Source organism: Cibotium barometz, chromosome 20, assembly GCF_041138505.1.
Source record: "Cibotium barometz isolate CiBa-2024 chromosome 20, ASM4113850v1, whole genome shotgun sequence".
NCBI classification, from domain to species: Eukaryota; Viridiplantae; Streptophyta; class Polypodiopsida; order Cyatheales; family Cibotiaceae; genus Cibotium; species Cibotium barometz.
Window position 1 is genome coordinate 53,142,030 of NC_141065.1, and position 16,199 is coordinate 53,158,228.

Sequence of the window (16,199 nt, forward strand, 5' to 3'; positions counted from 1 at the left end):
GCAGTTGTGCTTATCCATCTATGAGTTTCACTCTCGTTTCTTTGGGCAAGGGGAATGTACTCAGGGAAGGAGGAATCATAGGGAGGCAAGGAATTGTATTTATGGTTGTATCCCATATGAACTCCATTGTGTGAACTTGCACATAATCTAACAAGCTTGGATAGTGGGTTGTGCTATTCTATTGGGAGTTGGTAGGCTTGAAAGTGCCATCTTGACATCCAATCTAAACCATCCTCCAAACCATTGGCTATTCCATCACTCATTGTATCCAAATGTAGAAGCGATGCATTAGCCTTTCATTTATATGTCTCCAAAATTATGAACTAGTTGAGTCTACAAAACCTTAGGGCATTTGCTTAAAGAAGTTTATCCGTATAAATCTTCAATGGATTTTTATAAGAAGCTGTAGTCAAGGAAAACATATATTCAATATTTATCTTCTAGTTAGTTTAAAAATTATTTTCATTCTCATCGGTTAAAATAAACTTTATTTCAAGCATTGTTTCTCGCCCAAATATTTTTGCATGTTTCAATGTACTCTTTGACATCATTTTGTAATTCACAGATTGGACAAACATGGAGGACATTAAAATGTGTGTCATGAAAAATTGGGTCATTCAATCCTACTTATACAAGTTTCTCCAAACATTTCAAAAGTAGTTTATATGAATACTCAACTAAACAAATTTCTTTTCAATGATTTCATTAACATAAAACATGTGCATTTTGTAATATTATTAAATTGTGCCACATATGATGTATAAAAAAAATTTCTTTTCAATGATTTCATTAACATAAAACATGTGCATTTTGTAATATTATTAAATTGTGCCACATATGATGTATAAGGTTGGTTAACATCAACACACACCATTAATTGACAAAATATTGTCAATGGGGGAAAGGGGGTAGCATCTGAATGGGCCATCTAAGGAGGGTGAAAGGTCCATGGAAAAATACACATCCCTCCTCACTTCCTTACAAAAGTTTCAAACTTTGACTATACAAGTCTATTTTGGCAATAATATCCATTACTTTCTAATGAAATGATTTCCTTTTGATATGATCCATCAAAAGTACAACCATTTAAACTTTTTGAAGAAAATTTTCCTTGGACATACAGTTTCCATATGTGAAGTTTAAGAGTCCTAAATTTTTTGTTCTTATTTTCAAGACTACTATTCTACACCACTAATATATATATATATATATACATATATATATATATATGTATATATGTATGTATGTATATATGTATATATGTATATATGTATATATATATATATGTATATATATATATATATATATATATATATATATATATGTATATATATATATATATGTATATATATATATATATATGTATATATATATATATATGTATGTATATATATATATATATATATATATATATGTATATATATATGTATATATATATATGTATATATGTATGTATGTATGTATGTATGTATGTACGTACGTATGTATGTATGTATATATGTATGTACGTATGTATGTATGTATGTATGTATATTCTTCTCAATTTTATACTTTGTAGGTAAACATTCATTAAAATAGCCATATATTTGTTCGTTGCAATAAAGTGGTGTTCGATAAGCATGCTACATCATGTATGAAATTCATCAAATACATGCAATCAATTTAAAGACAAAGTTTGTGACTCTTTGATGAGGGTTACCATGTCATTCATGACACTTTGATGACGGTTACCTTGTAGTTACCTTGTCATTCATGACTCTTTGATGACAGTTAATTGCAATCAATTTAAAGACAAAGTTTGTGACTCTTTAATGATGGTTAACTGCAATGAATTTAAAGACAAAGTTTGTGACTATTTGATAACGGATACCTTGTCAAGGTACATCAAAGAGTCACAGACTTTATCTTTTGTCAAGGTATATGCTTATTTTCAAGCATAAATACTAAAATTTAAAGATAAAGTCTGTGACTCTTTGATGATGGTTACCTTGTCAAGATACAAGCTTATTTTTAAGCATAAACACTAAAATTTTCTAATTGAACTTTTATCACCCAAGAAACCTTTCATCCCATTTATATGAGCACATCACCATTAATGATTGGGATTTAACCCATGGTTTAGGGATCCCACCAACTCATGAAATCTTTGAATAGTAATATATACAATCTAGCTAGCTTTGAACAATATTATATACAGTCTAGCTAGCTTTGAATAGTAATATATACAATCTAGCTAGCTTTAAAGCCACATAAAAAATGGAATGGTGTATGAAGTTATTTTACTACACTTTCAATACTGATAAGTAGGGAATTTCAAGATAGTCTATTTTGAATGGTTTCATAAAACCTATAATGCTTTCAAATTATTGTTACCAAATGCTTGTAGAAGTTCAAAAGACCAAAATCTTTTGCTGCTTGAGTTTAGTATAAACAAGTAGAAAGTTCATTGATAGTACACATTCAAAGAACGATTCAATCTAATGGGATAAAAGGCACACCACTAAAAGTTTTTTTTTAAAAAAAACTCCTCAATGGGATGTCAATACCCTTTGCCTCAAGGTTGGGAGGGGGGGCATGTGCAAAAATTGGACTCTAGTGCATACACACAACAAAGGCCCTAAATCTATGTTACATTAAAACTCATCCATCATGACAAAAGGTATTTTGTTCCCAATCATAGTTAGGTAATTGAGATTAATTGTGGCGGTTGGCTATACCATTGTGTACATTAAATTGTGTGCATAAAATACTTTTATTCCACAAAAAACTTTATAAATTTTCAAACAAGTACTATATTATTTTTGAAATACACTTAATTGTGATGTTTAATTATTTTTCATGTAAAACAAGCTTTTAAGTGAGGACACCCTTCTCTAATATCATTGCTTCTCTAATCAATTGAATGGTCTTGACACACACACTTTAACTTCCTAGTCTCAAATTTTCCATGTAAAATAAGCTTTTAAGTGAGAACACCCTTGTCCCCACCAAACATAGGGTAGCTAAAGCACCCACAATGCACAAGGTAGCTAAAGCAACCACAATGCAAAAAAAAGTTCCCATAATGCACATAATGATGGCTCAATTTCTAGATACATTATGTATGCACTTTTGCAACCTCGCACATTCAACCTTACACACTATCTACGAGATTTATCTATGAGATACACATGTATCAATTTAATTGTCAAACTCATGAACCTAACACCTATAAATAATTTGCATTATAGTCACATCATTCATGACCCACATTTTTGTACATTATAGTCACATCATTCATGACCCGTTTGCATTATATTCACATCATTCATGACCCACATTTTTGTACATTAGGATTGCACCACCACATTACCAATGGCATTTACAATATTTCTAATTAGCGCACTACACATCAATCATCAGGGTTACTATAGTTATTGGTCCACAATCACAATAGACTTATACTAGTATGAAACACATGGTGATACCATGGAATTAATCCAAATTAAAAAATTTCATATAAAGATAATGCATAGCCCAAAAGCACCCAACACAATGTTTCATGTTTAGAAACAATAGTAGTATAATTCAAATGATATCTCAAATTGATTTTAGGAGATCAAAAAATAATTTTGTACAAATGAGTTATAGTAGCCTCATTTGTATTAGCAATGATGAATTATACTTGAAACCTTTCTTGTTGCATTGATATACCAATCCAAAAGTGATGCTTCCCCTCTCATGATACATGTATGATAGTCTCATGAAGGTGCTACATTAGAGTATAGAAAATGTTGCCCTTGGAGGGGTCTAAAAGATGTCATTTATGAGAAGGATGTGGCAAAGAGCATGATCTTGAGGCAATCTTCTTGACACACACACACACAATATAGATATGGATGGTTGAATTTTTTTCTTTCTTCTTCACTTCTCTACAAACATAACATGAATCTATACAAGAGTACATACTATAAGGAAAAGTACTCTACCACTAAAAGTTACAAGGTCCTTAGTGTGTGACTCAGCTATATGAGCTGGCACTATAACTATTGTTAAAACCCTAAGATCTCTCTAGATAATTGTTATGCATAAACATGCATAAATCAGGCATAAACTCATCCACCCAACCACCCCCGAGCCCAAGGGATGCACACATGGAACATAATGAAATACATCATACCTCTACCTTGATGTCCCATACCATCAAGAGGTATAACTCCAATCCAATAGCATGTAGCTATAGTGTGAAATGGTAGGTGAGTAGATATGGACCTCTACACAAGAGACCATAGCATAAGCCTCCAAGCCCCCAAGCCTCCCTTGAGTGTGCCCCATGCCCCTATTTATAGGAGGGCCCTCAAGTGACTCTTGACTCTCCATTTCCCATGTGTGACCCTTGGATGCTTGACCCTAACCTTAACCCTTAAGGTTAGTCCTTACCCATGCTCCACTAGAGCTTGTTTCCAGGCTCCCATGCTCACAAGCCTAATGTGGGTTAGCCTCCTAGTACATGCACACATAATGTGCATATAACATAGCACACATAATGTACATATAACATACTTCCCCTCTCTCAAAACATTGCACTCTTGCAATGAAAAGAAGGAGAACTGCGCTGAACAATCTCAATCAACTCCCAAGTCAAAATCTCTATTTCCCTATCTTTCCACCTAAATTTATTTGGAATAAAGTAGGAAAACATGGCATTATAACAACAGGAACCAGGGATTCATCGGCGCCCCGACATACCCACATCTACTCATGGAATTATCGGTGTCCCGAGTTATCCATATCAACATAGAGAGTCATCTCGATGAGTCACATATGTTCATCCATAAACCATCAGGTTGACTGTATAAATCACCTAAAGTACGGAATTAGAGAAAGAAATGCCAACAAAGGAAAAATCCAAATTTTCTTAATCCAATCACAAGATAAACTCATTGAACTCTAAAGAAAAAGATTTCAACAAGTGAAAATACCAACGAGATTACACTCATCAATACATGTAGGCTATAGATAAAAGAAGTGTATTTAGAGAATGCCCACACTATAACTTCTAGTGAATTTAGAAAATGAGATTGTCTTTAAATGTTGAGGTCAACATGCTAAGTGATGTAATCAAAGCAACAATCTTGAGCCCAAATTATCCCATAAGATAATATATGTGAGGGATCACTAGCGTCCCATACCACCATGATACCACCCCATACATATCTTAACAATTTGAAAAACTCCCTAGTATGCCGTCTAGGAAATATGAATAAAATCCTGTATAAAAGGAATAAGATGGCCTTATCCTAGACTTTCACATACTAAAACCTGTCTCTATATTCCTGAGACTACATCAAGGAATAACTCCTTCCGAGTACATCATTTAGAAAAGAAATTGAATTATTGGCGCCTTTCTAATGATAACTACCCAATAAACTCAATAAAGTTAGGGTAGAAAAATAACTCACCTAGATACATAAACAACTAGGTATCCGATTTGGAATATGTACAAGAGTACAAGGAACATAATTCAAAATTACGTGCAAAAAACGAAGGCAAATGCTACCTTTAAAGCACATAAAATTATCCAAAAGATCAAAAGATCCTTATAAAACCATGGATAAAAGCATAGAAGCTCCTCGAATCCATGAAAACCATAGTTGATCATAAAAAATCAATGCATACCATCTAATGGACATTAATCATGCCAAAAGAAGCATTAAAATTGGTGGCCAACTCATCAATCTGGAGTATATGAGCGTAGTGCTGTTCAAACAAAACTCCAAAGTAAGCAAGTGAAACATATGTGTGTAGCACTTAATAAAAAACCCGTAGACACAAGTGATCTAGGCAGAACCTGATGAGTCCATATAAAACTTGGCAAACATCCAATAAAATCCACCAAAACAAACCGATCAAGTGACCCATGATAGAATTTGTCTTAGGCTTAAGAAATTAAGCACAAACCACACTTAAACAAGTGCAAAATAAATTATCATGGAAAAGTGTCAAAGGTGAAACACACTTTGAATGCAAATTCTAGCCATCATTGAAGAAAGTAAGGAACATGTCCAAAAAGAATGGCTAAACAATGGCAAAAAATCATGAAAACATCGTTTAGAATTAATCCAAATAGAAATATCTACTAATATGAGGTACAATCGTATTAATAATATGCGAATAACCCGCATCTATCTAATGCCAGTACGAGAAAACGTACTTCAACATTAAATAATCCTCGAAAATATTAAATTCTCGAGAAAAAGAATTATCATGATTTTTTTCTCGAGAAAAAGAATTATCATGATTTTTTTCTAATTTTTTAGGGCCTCAAAATATGATAATTTTGAACTCCACCAAACCTATCTTATGGCATTCTAAACCTATATTTTTCTAGAAAATTTTTAGCAATTAAATTGCTAAAATACCATTGATATTTTAAAAATACCAATTTTTAGGTTTTCTAAAAATGATTTCTAGAAAATTCATAATTTTTCCTGAGAATCCCATCATTCAAGAAATTTCCAATTCCGCCCGACAATTCTCAAATCCAATGAAAATTTACAATTTTAATAGATTTTTCAAATTTTTGGGTCAAAAAATATATTTTAAAGGAATTTGAATGGTCACGGGCGCCCGAATGTACACACCACACATGCCAAACACCAACCCCACATTTTCTCAAAATTTAAAATAACCTTTGTCTAATTTTTCACTAATTTTCAAGAAATTTTTAAAATTTTTAATTAACCCCGAACGCATTTAGAATACGAACGGTCAAAAAATTTCAGAATTCCAATGGTTTTTCCAAAATACGGAAAGCCAAAAGTTTCGGGAAAATGAAAAGACAAAAAAAAATCGGAATGTGAAAGGTCAAAAGTTCCCGGAATACGAAAGGTCAAAAGATTTTCCGGAATTCGGAAAGCCAAAAGGTTTCCTGAGAATGCGGAAAGCCAAGAGTTTTCTGGAAGATGAAAAGCCAAAAAAATTTAGAAATTTCCTGAGATTTTTTTTTCCAAATGTCAAATTTTTCTCTATTTTTCTAGTCTTTTTTTGAAACATTTTCAAAAGCTTTAAAAAAATAGAAAACTCATTTAAAAAAAATATTAATTAGATTTTATTAGCTTATGGTGTTTTGATTGTTTAAGGGGGGGGCATTTTTTTCCGCCGGCACGGCAATTAACATTAATTATGATTAATGTTTAATTTAAAAAATCTCTTTTAAGAGAAATTCACACGAAAAAATCAGAATTGAGAGGCGGAGAGGGTCCCACGCACACGGGAGAACATTTCATGCATCAACATGCTATTCCCTACTGCATTTCAGCAGAAAATTAACAAAAATTTGATCGCATACCGACGGAAAAACCCGCAAAAATATATAAAAATATATTTTTAACCATAAAAATGCTCAAAAAATTTCTAAAAAATTAGAAAAAAAATCCTAAAAACTCTAAAAACTTAGGGAATCCATTCTACCAAAAATATCCATAGTAAAATATGTGGTATTTTTGTAAAAATTTCTATTAATGCTTATTTTAAACCACAAAAATAGAAAAAAATACCATTAAACTCGTGGAATTCCCCCACAACGTTGATTCATCCATTGAATTGTAGTAACATGCATTCCGATCGCCATATCCACGATCCACGTGCAAATCATCACACAAATTAACAAAATAATATTTTTATTAGTAAATATTAAAATTTATTTAAAAAAAATCAACAACAGTTAACTAGAGATTGCTCTGATACCACTGTTAAAACCCTAAGATCTCTCTAGATAATTATTATGCATAAACATGCATAAATCAGGCATAAACTCATTTACCCAACCAGCCCCGAGCCTAAGGGATGCACACATGAAACATAATGAAATACATCATACCTTTACCTTGATGTCCCATACCATTAAGAGGTATAACTCCAATCCGATAGCATGTAGCTATAATGTGAAATGGTAGGTGAGTAGATATGGACCTCTACACAAGAGACCATAGCATAAGCCTCTAAGTCCCCCAAGCTTTCAAGCCTCCCTTGAGTGTGCCCCATGCCCCTATTATATAGGAGGGTCCTCAAGTGACTCTTGACTCTCCATTTCCCATGTGTGACCCTTGGATGCCTGACCCTAACCTTAACCCTTAAGGTTAGTCCTAACCCATGCTCCTCTAGAGCTTGTTCCCATGCTCCCATGCTCACAAGCCTAATGTGGGTTAGCCTCCTAGTATATGCACACATAATGTGCATATAACATAGCACACATAATGTACATATAACAACTATGCCATGACTCTAGTAAACCAAAGTAACTATCACACAACCTATAAACCAATAGCAACAAATTCATCATAATCTCACCAACCATGTTAGTGGAATATTAGTGTTTGCTCCTTATGGGAAGACTTGGTAAAGAGGAACTAAACAAGGGAATTGTTGAGGGTTTAACGAAGATGGGAAAGAGATAAGGTGATCTATCGATGTGTAGAGGCATGGCCCTAGGTAGTATTTGGGAAGCATTGAGAGTGAATCCAACCCATGTGTTGGCTATTGAAGTACATGCATTGAGAGTGAATCCAATCCATGTACTGGTAGCTTGAACACCTCTTCTTCTCATGGTGCATGTTATGTGAAGAAATGATGTGGTTCAAAGGGATCATCTTCGAAGTTAAAAAAGTTTTCTTCTTGAAGTGGATGTGGGGAGATAGAGCCACTTCTTCATGATTAATCTATTGTGTGGTCTCATGGGGCTGATAGGTTTGTGGGGAGGCAAGGGTTTGGCCATGGGAAATTGGGTTGGGTTGTAGAGCGAGGCTCCCCAAACAGTCATGGGCGAGGTTCTTAAAGGGCTAGTTATGTATCTTTGGGAGGAGGTTCACATTGGGTTGAATAGGTAGAGCTTAGGATCATGTCTGATTGGGGTACTAATGGTGGTGGTTCTTTGTCAATAGCATGGTATAAGACCTTAGTGAGCATGTGAGCATAAATGATCTTGCTAGTATGGGACTTGCATGTTGAGATATTGAGCTCAACTACTGCGGATATAGATGACACGCTAAGATAACACCTTCGCACTTATGCCATTGGCATGGTGGGTGAGATTATGGTTGATATGCTGCCGTCAGTGGTTTACAAGTTGTATGACAGCCACCACTTTAGTTTATGGTTGGTGAGATTATGGTTGATATGTGTTAATCCCATTTAGGATTAACACATATGTATTAGGATTAACAAATATGCTCCTCTGAGGGCATTAATAAGTGTCATGCAAAGGCACTATAAAACTTGTACATTATGAGATATTGGCCACCCAAGGCCTTAGTTAAGTAAGTTTTGGGCATCTAAGTGTGAATAAGGGCCAATTGTATCTAAGGAATTTTCTCATAATGAATGGGGGACTATCCCCCTTTGTGCTCTGAGAGTTCTTGGTTTTGTCTTGAGAGAGAGATTGAGAGAGAACATTGTAGCACTTGTGTCTTCTCTATACTTGTATGTTGTATGCTTGTATATTGAGGAGTGAGAGAGAGTGATTGCCTTGTGTGGTGGTGTGAGCAACTCTATGGTGATAGCGTGGAGGTGGAGCTTGGAGGATTGAAGCTTCTCAAGTGAGCTTGGAGACCTCAAGGAACACAAGTTTGAAGCATTGGTAAGTTCCCTACGACAGTTGTGTTCTATTGCTCTTTCCAAAGGTGAGTGCATTAAGTTCCCTCTTGGAGGTGTGGTAGCCTATAACATTTTTGGCGCTGTTGCCAGGGAAACACCTTTGTTTCTCCCTTCCTCTTTGAGTTTCAACTCCCATTACATAAGATTCATCATTGCCTTTACATTGTGGTAGTGCATTGTGTATGGAATGAATGGATAAGATTTGAGTGAAAATTGTGAGAAATTGGTTGTTTTTGTTGTGTAGTTGTGTGGTGGAGGGGCCTTGGAAGAAAGCTCCATTGTTTTTTCTAGTTAATTTTGATGTTTGTATCACCAGAATCGTTAACGAGAACAAGCAGGGTGATATTCTATTTTTCTTTTCTTGCCAAAATTTATAAAAATCGTAAAAATAAGGAGCCATTGATTGTGTCTTGAACTCGTATTACATTCTTTATGTGTGGCATAATCATTTTGGAAGCATCTGGATAGGTATTTTGCACCCAAACTCACCTCAATCAACGCAAGAATTTTCCACGTGAAACTACAAAAAGAGACCATTTCAGGATGTGAAATACTCTCTATAACTTCATGGTGTGAAATGCTCCCGACATCATCGCCACAATTAGCGTCGCAATTCACGGAATTACCTTGCTAAAATTAGGTAGCCTTATGCTGACATCTCTGACACCACATGACTGACAAAATTAAGTGCCGTGAACTAGTAGAAAACGTTCACGACGTGAACAATTTACACTTCACGACGTGAAGTGATTCAGAGCCTTTCATGACGTGAACCATTTGCATTCCACGATGTGAACCATTTGCATTTCATGACATGAACCATTTGCATTTCATGACGTGAACCATTTGTATTTCACGACGTGAACCATTTGCATTTTAGGATGTGAACTGATTTCCTTTCACGACACGAACCACTTTCACTTCACGGCGTGAACTATTTTTACAGTTTCACACCTTAATCAAATCTGACTCAGGAACCTAGTATTATCAGATTAAGGTTAAGGAAGTTCTTGAGACCAGTAAAAATTATAACAAGGTAACGTGGATTTTTGAGTCCGAAGCAAAAATTTTGAACACATGAAAGTGAAGAAAATTGTTCATGACGTGAATAGTTTTTGACATTTCAGGCTGTGAACTGTTATTTGCAATCTCATGGCCTTAGAAAACAAGTCGACAGTATCTTACCATGATTAAATTGGGGTAGCAAAATAGCTTATCAAAATCATATTCACACGCACTTGAGGTCTAGAAAGCTCATCAGAGACGACCTCACTCCTGACAATAGTGCATCAAATCACCCAGGATCTTCCTATCAAAAGAGTGTGGGTTTAGGCCACTCAATAAGCACTCAATTGAGTGTCTTAAGGAATCTAACCACCGTCAAGACTAGTAGTGAAAAATCCATGGAAGAAGGGCTACGATACTCTGGGTTTGGGGAAGAGGAGAAACCACCCTCCCCTACCATATCCAACGGTATCATTGATATAGCCCATGGATCTTTTGGTCTCCAAATGAGCAATGATAAAGAGGCGTAATCTGTGGGCAGCACGGGTCTGTCAACCAATGCTGGACTTGGTCCAAGGCAAGAATCGCCTATCCAACCTTCAAATTAGAGGTTGTCAAACACTGGCACCCCCCGAATGAGAAGAGACATGGAAAGCGTAGCCAGGACAGGTCAAGTATTCTTTCCAACCTCAGAGGAAGTAGAATTAGATCTTAAAAGGATTTAAGTAGAATTAGATCTTAAAAGGATTTAAGTATAACGACAGCTACCTACGAGAATTGAGCTTAAGGAAACAAGAGCTCGATACTCGAAGGGCTAGAGCCAAACAAAAGGAGATGGGAAGTGTGAACTTACTTCAATCACGTGGCAAAGAGCCAAAAATAGTCATGGGCAGGAGTGAGGGAGAAATTCCAAACTTAGAACCCATTAATGAGGTGAAGAGCCAAGAGCAGAGGAAGGGTTTGTAACCCTAGATGAAGGGGATAATCTATGCGAGTGAAGTGGAAGACCACCTGTACACCAAGAAGGACATTGAGCAGATGATCAATCATCCCACGTTCTTACAAGACATGGAGCTCTTAATTCTACAAAGGCATATGGAGGTGACTAATGGTGAGCCATTCGAGAATGAAGTGGCCGGACCGTCCTATAGACCGAAAATGCCTAGAAGACCCAACATAGGAAGAGGACGAGGTCTAGGTAGGAGGGGAGTATCTCCTGAAAGACCAAGGGCGGATCTAACCAGAGATCTTAATGATGCGGCCACAACAACGGATTTGTTGAATATGGCTGCGAAAATGGGCCGAGGAATGGTTAAGGAACTAGGCACTGCTTTAGAATCCTGACCCTCCCAAATGAAGCCACGCATCATTTCAAAGCTCATTCAAAAATTCTCTGGGGATGGGGATCCGATTCAACATGTAGAGATTTTTGAGTCCACACATGCAAAACCTGCGGGCCAGTAAGTGATGTAACCATGATTCATGCTTTCTCACTGACCCTAGAGGAAAAGCACATCAGTGGTTCCAAACCCTCAAAACCGAAGATAAGGTTAATTTCACGTGGCTCAAGAATGTGTTTATGCCAACCTTTGCCAACAGAAGTGGTGACAGATGGAGTCCTGTAGCATAGCTGTACAACATCAAACAAAAGGAAATGGAGTCGATGCGAGACTACGTGTCTCGGCTAAAGCACTTGAATTCAAGGTGCAAACTACGGGAGAGGCTAACTGATGATCAGTTATTGCCTTGCCTCCGGAGAGGAGTCTGAGACCACAAGATGCATGATTATCTAGTATTAACTCGATCGGCTACTCTGGATGCATGTTGTAAGCTAGCAATTGAATCTGAAGACAATATGCTGGAATTGCCACAACCAGAAGATGTCAAAATATCTTCTGAACGACTTCGTGAGTTTTGAGTCACCAAGAGATTGGAACTCAGAGCAAGCAGGTTTGGAACATGATTGTGGATGAACTCAGTAATACAATACTGGAAAGATTGAAGGTAAAGGATGGAAGAGAAGCATCTGGGCAAGGGCATACCCATCTTTACCCTCATAGAGAATTGGTGTGGTGCTCTATGTGTAGATTGAATGACACCACCACCGAATTCCCACAGTTAAGAGCAAGTCCATTACTCTATTGTGCGCACTGTGTAAAATTAGGGAATCATGACACCTCCATGTGCAGATATCCAAGGTTCCAAACAGTAGCATAGTTGCGGGCACCTAGAGCTCTATTGGCCTTACCATCACCACCTGTGCAAATCATTGCAACTACATGATAGCCAAACCCTTCCTATTTACCTAGGGGGATGTTTCGGGTACATGACACTTCACCTCTGCTCGCCACCTATTCTACCACCACAACCACCACAGACTAAAATCAACCAAGTATTGATTGAAGAGCCATCAAAAGATACGTATATGGTGCGTGAAGTAGAAATCAGTGGTGAGTACTATGAGGAAGTTGCAGAGATTGCACCAGAATTCTATGTCTTACAGAATAACACGCCAGTACCTGTGTTTTAAACCACGGTACAGTGGAAGGAAAAGGACATAAATGCAAATATGAGTAGAGGACCACAACAATGTTTTGGTTGCGGTGCACCGCATCGAATTGCTGAATGTTTGAACAAGAATGTGGTTCATACGCATCAATCTCAACAATTGACTGCACCACCCAGTGACATGCTAGTACTTACTTCTTGTACTAAATGTGGGATTGATCATTTGATCAAATATTATCCATACCGCGCAAGTGGTTTGACTTCCACTTCTAACTAGGCCACTGTCTGGACCATTAGTGTGCAACTTGGAAACATCACGCCACTCAATGTCCTGACACGAGCCCAAGCCCAATTGGGGGACAAAGGGAAGAACCCAGCAGATGCAAGCACTTCCAGAACTGGCAAGAGAAGGAGGGTGAAAAAAGTGGGTAAGGGTGACACCAAGGTAACAATTCAAGATGGATCTGGAGAAGATACGATTGACACCGGATCCACTCAATCAAGAGAAGAGAGGGATCAAGCGATCAAACTAAATGAGCCTGACCAACAGATGGAAGGGGAAAGACCATCAAGTCCTAAAGGAGTCGATGAATACCCAAATGCTGAAGAGGAGATAAGGAAGCTTGAAGAAGCTAGGGCCCTAGTAGAAGAGTGTCAACGACTTCATGAAGCCAAGTTACGGGCTAACCGGGTCAGGGATACAATATATCCTAGAAACAAACCAACAAGGGAAAGGGAATTGGATGTACCTACTACAATTCTAGAAGTGACGGAAGAGGGATCTCAAGGAAACACGATGTCAAGAATGTTTGAGGAAGATGCGTAGGAGGATGAATCCATCCATTCATCCCCTAGGGATGGATATGAGACACACACATGGAAGGAACTCTCAATTGCCAGAGAACCTAGAGACATAGGTAGTCTCGCGGCTGTACTATCCACTTCTGTGCAAATGCCATTGGGACAACTGCTACGCAATTCACCAACATTATGGGCAGACATAAAGGAATGGGTAGAGGGCGGACTAAGGCCAGCCGACACTACAGAGGATGTTCTGTCACCTCTCTAGTAGAAAGAACCTTAAAACACACAAGGGAAGGAACAACTAGAGTCGTTAAGATACCGGTGAATCAATTGGGGTGTTATTACAAAAGTGAGAACACTAATGCTACGATCCCGGTGAATCAATTGGGGTGTTATTACAAAAGTGAGAACACTAATGCTACGATCCCAATTCATCACTCATAATGGATACCAGGCACTAGCTATCCTGGCTGGTGGGGTGGGGGTTAGCATAATCACAAAATGATGTTGGGAAAACTGGGAAAAACCCGATCTGAAAAGAGCAGATCTTATCGACTCATATGACATAATATTGGGGAGACCCTTTCATGAGGGAATCCAAATTGGTGCACAATTGGGCATTAGACCATGTGTATGTTTGCAGGGATTCACAAATTCTAAAGATAGATTTGAGAACATGGAGAGCACACCCCATGGAAGGGTAACTGTTTGGTAATGATTTGGTCACAACCGAGCAAACCACATCCGTACAAATATGCCAGCCCAAGGTGGAAATTTCCAAAGAGGAAGAGGAAATGAAAATGTATGCATCACTTCCTCCTCCGGATTTCAGTGAAAACTGGATGCATGTGCTAGCTACCGTAGATGTGATGCAACCCTGAGGAGCCCAATATGTGGAATCTAGAACTATTCCCACTACCTCTGTCTGTATGGTCAATTGGCAAACCATTGATGAGGAATCAGAAGAGGAGGTCTCTAGCATAGAAGGGGCTGGATCACAAGGCCATACCAGTGCTCAACGCCTTAGAAGATGGCGAAAGAAGAAACGATATATTGCTTGATGAAATGTCCTACTATGAAGAAAACCCACGGATGCCCAGTGGGGTTGAGATACCTCGAAGCTACTAAGGTACATGACGAGGATTGAGGCGAGGAATTGAGTAAGATATTCCTTGAAGGGAAACATAGGGAGGAAGTCATCCTTCGAGAACTGGAAACGCCTAAACTTACAAAAGCTGGGCACCAAAAACAAAACAAAGCTTTGGTGGCAGAAGCTGAGCAAGAGGCCAAGAAAGTTATGGCTAAAACAAAAAGTGAGAATGAAGATAAACCAGATCTGCTTTCAGTACCAGACCATTTCAAAACCTACACAATTGATGAACGAAAGGTGGTCCAACTGACAGTAAAAAGAGTTAAGGAACATGGGTTGTCCACATCATACGATGGCCTAACTGAAGTCAAGGAAGTCGATATTACAGAACCAGGGGAGGAAACCAAACCTGTTTATATCGCTAAGGACTTGACTTTGGTTGGAGAAAATGAGCTTGTCGCTCTCCTTAAAGAGTTTAAAGTTTGTTTCGCCTGGAACTACGAGATGAAGGGTGTACCACCTAAGGTGGTGCACCGCCTGGAACTACGAGATGAAGGGTGTACCACCTAAGGTGGTGCACCGCCTAGAACTACGAGATGAAGGGTGTACCACCTAAGGTGGTGCACCGCCTAGAACTACGAGATGAAGGGTGTACCACCTAAGGTGGTGCAACATACGATCCCAATCATGGAAGGATCAAGACCAACTAAGCAAAAAAACCATACCACATGAATCCTAAATATGTGGCAATTGTAAAGGAGGAAATCGATAAACTCATTGCTGCAGATTTCAGCTATGAGATAGAACATATGGATTGGTTGTCACCAATTGCAATAGTGTCAAAGAAGAAAGGGAAACTTAGGGTGTGTGTTGATCTTAAAAAGATCAACACAGCTACTAGGAAGGACCATTACCCATTGCCTTATATGGAACACCTTTTGGAGAGAGCAGCTGGTGAAGAATCTTACAACTTCTTGGACGAATTGTCAGGCTACAATTAGGTGTCTATAGCACCCAAAGATCAGCATAAGACAATCTTCAATACAATGTGGGGGATGTTCACTTACAAAGTCATGCCTTTCGATCTCACTAATGGCCCAGCAACATTCCAACGATTAATGTGCATAGCCTTCAAAGACTACTTGTAGAAGTGGTTGGA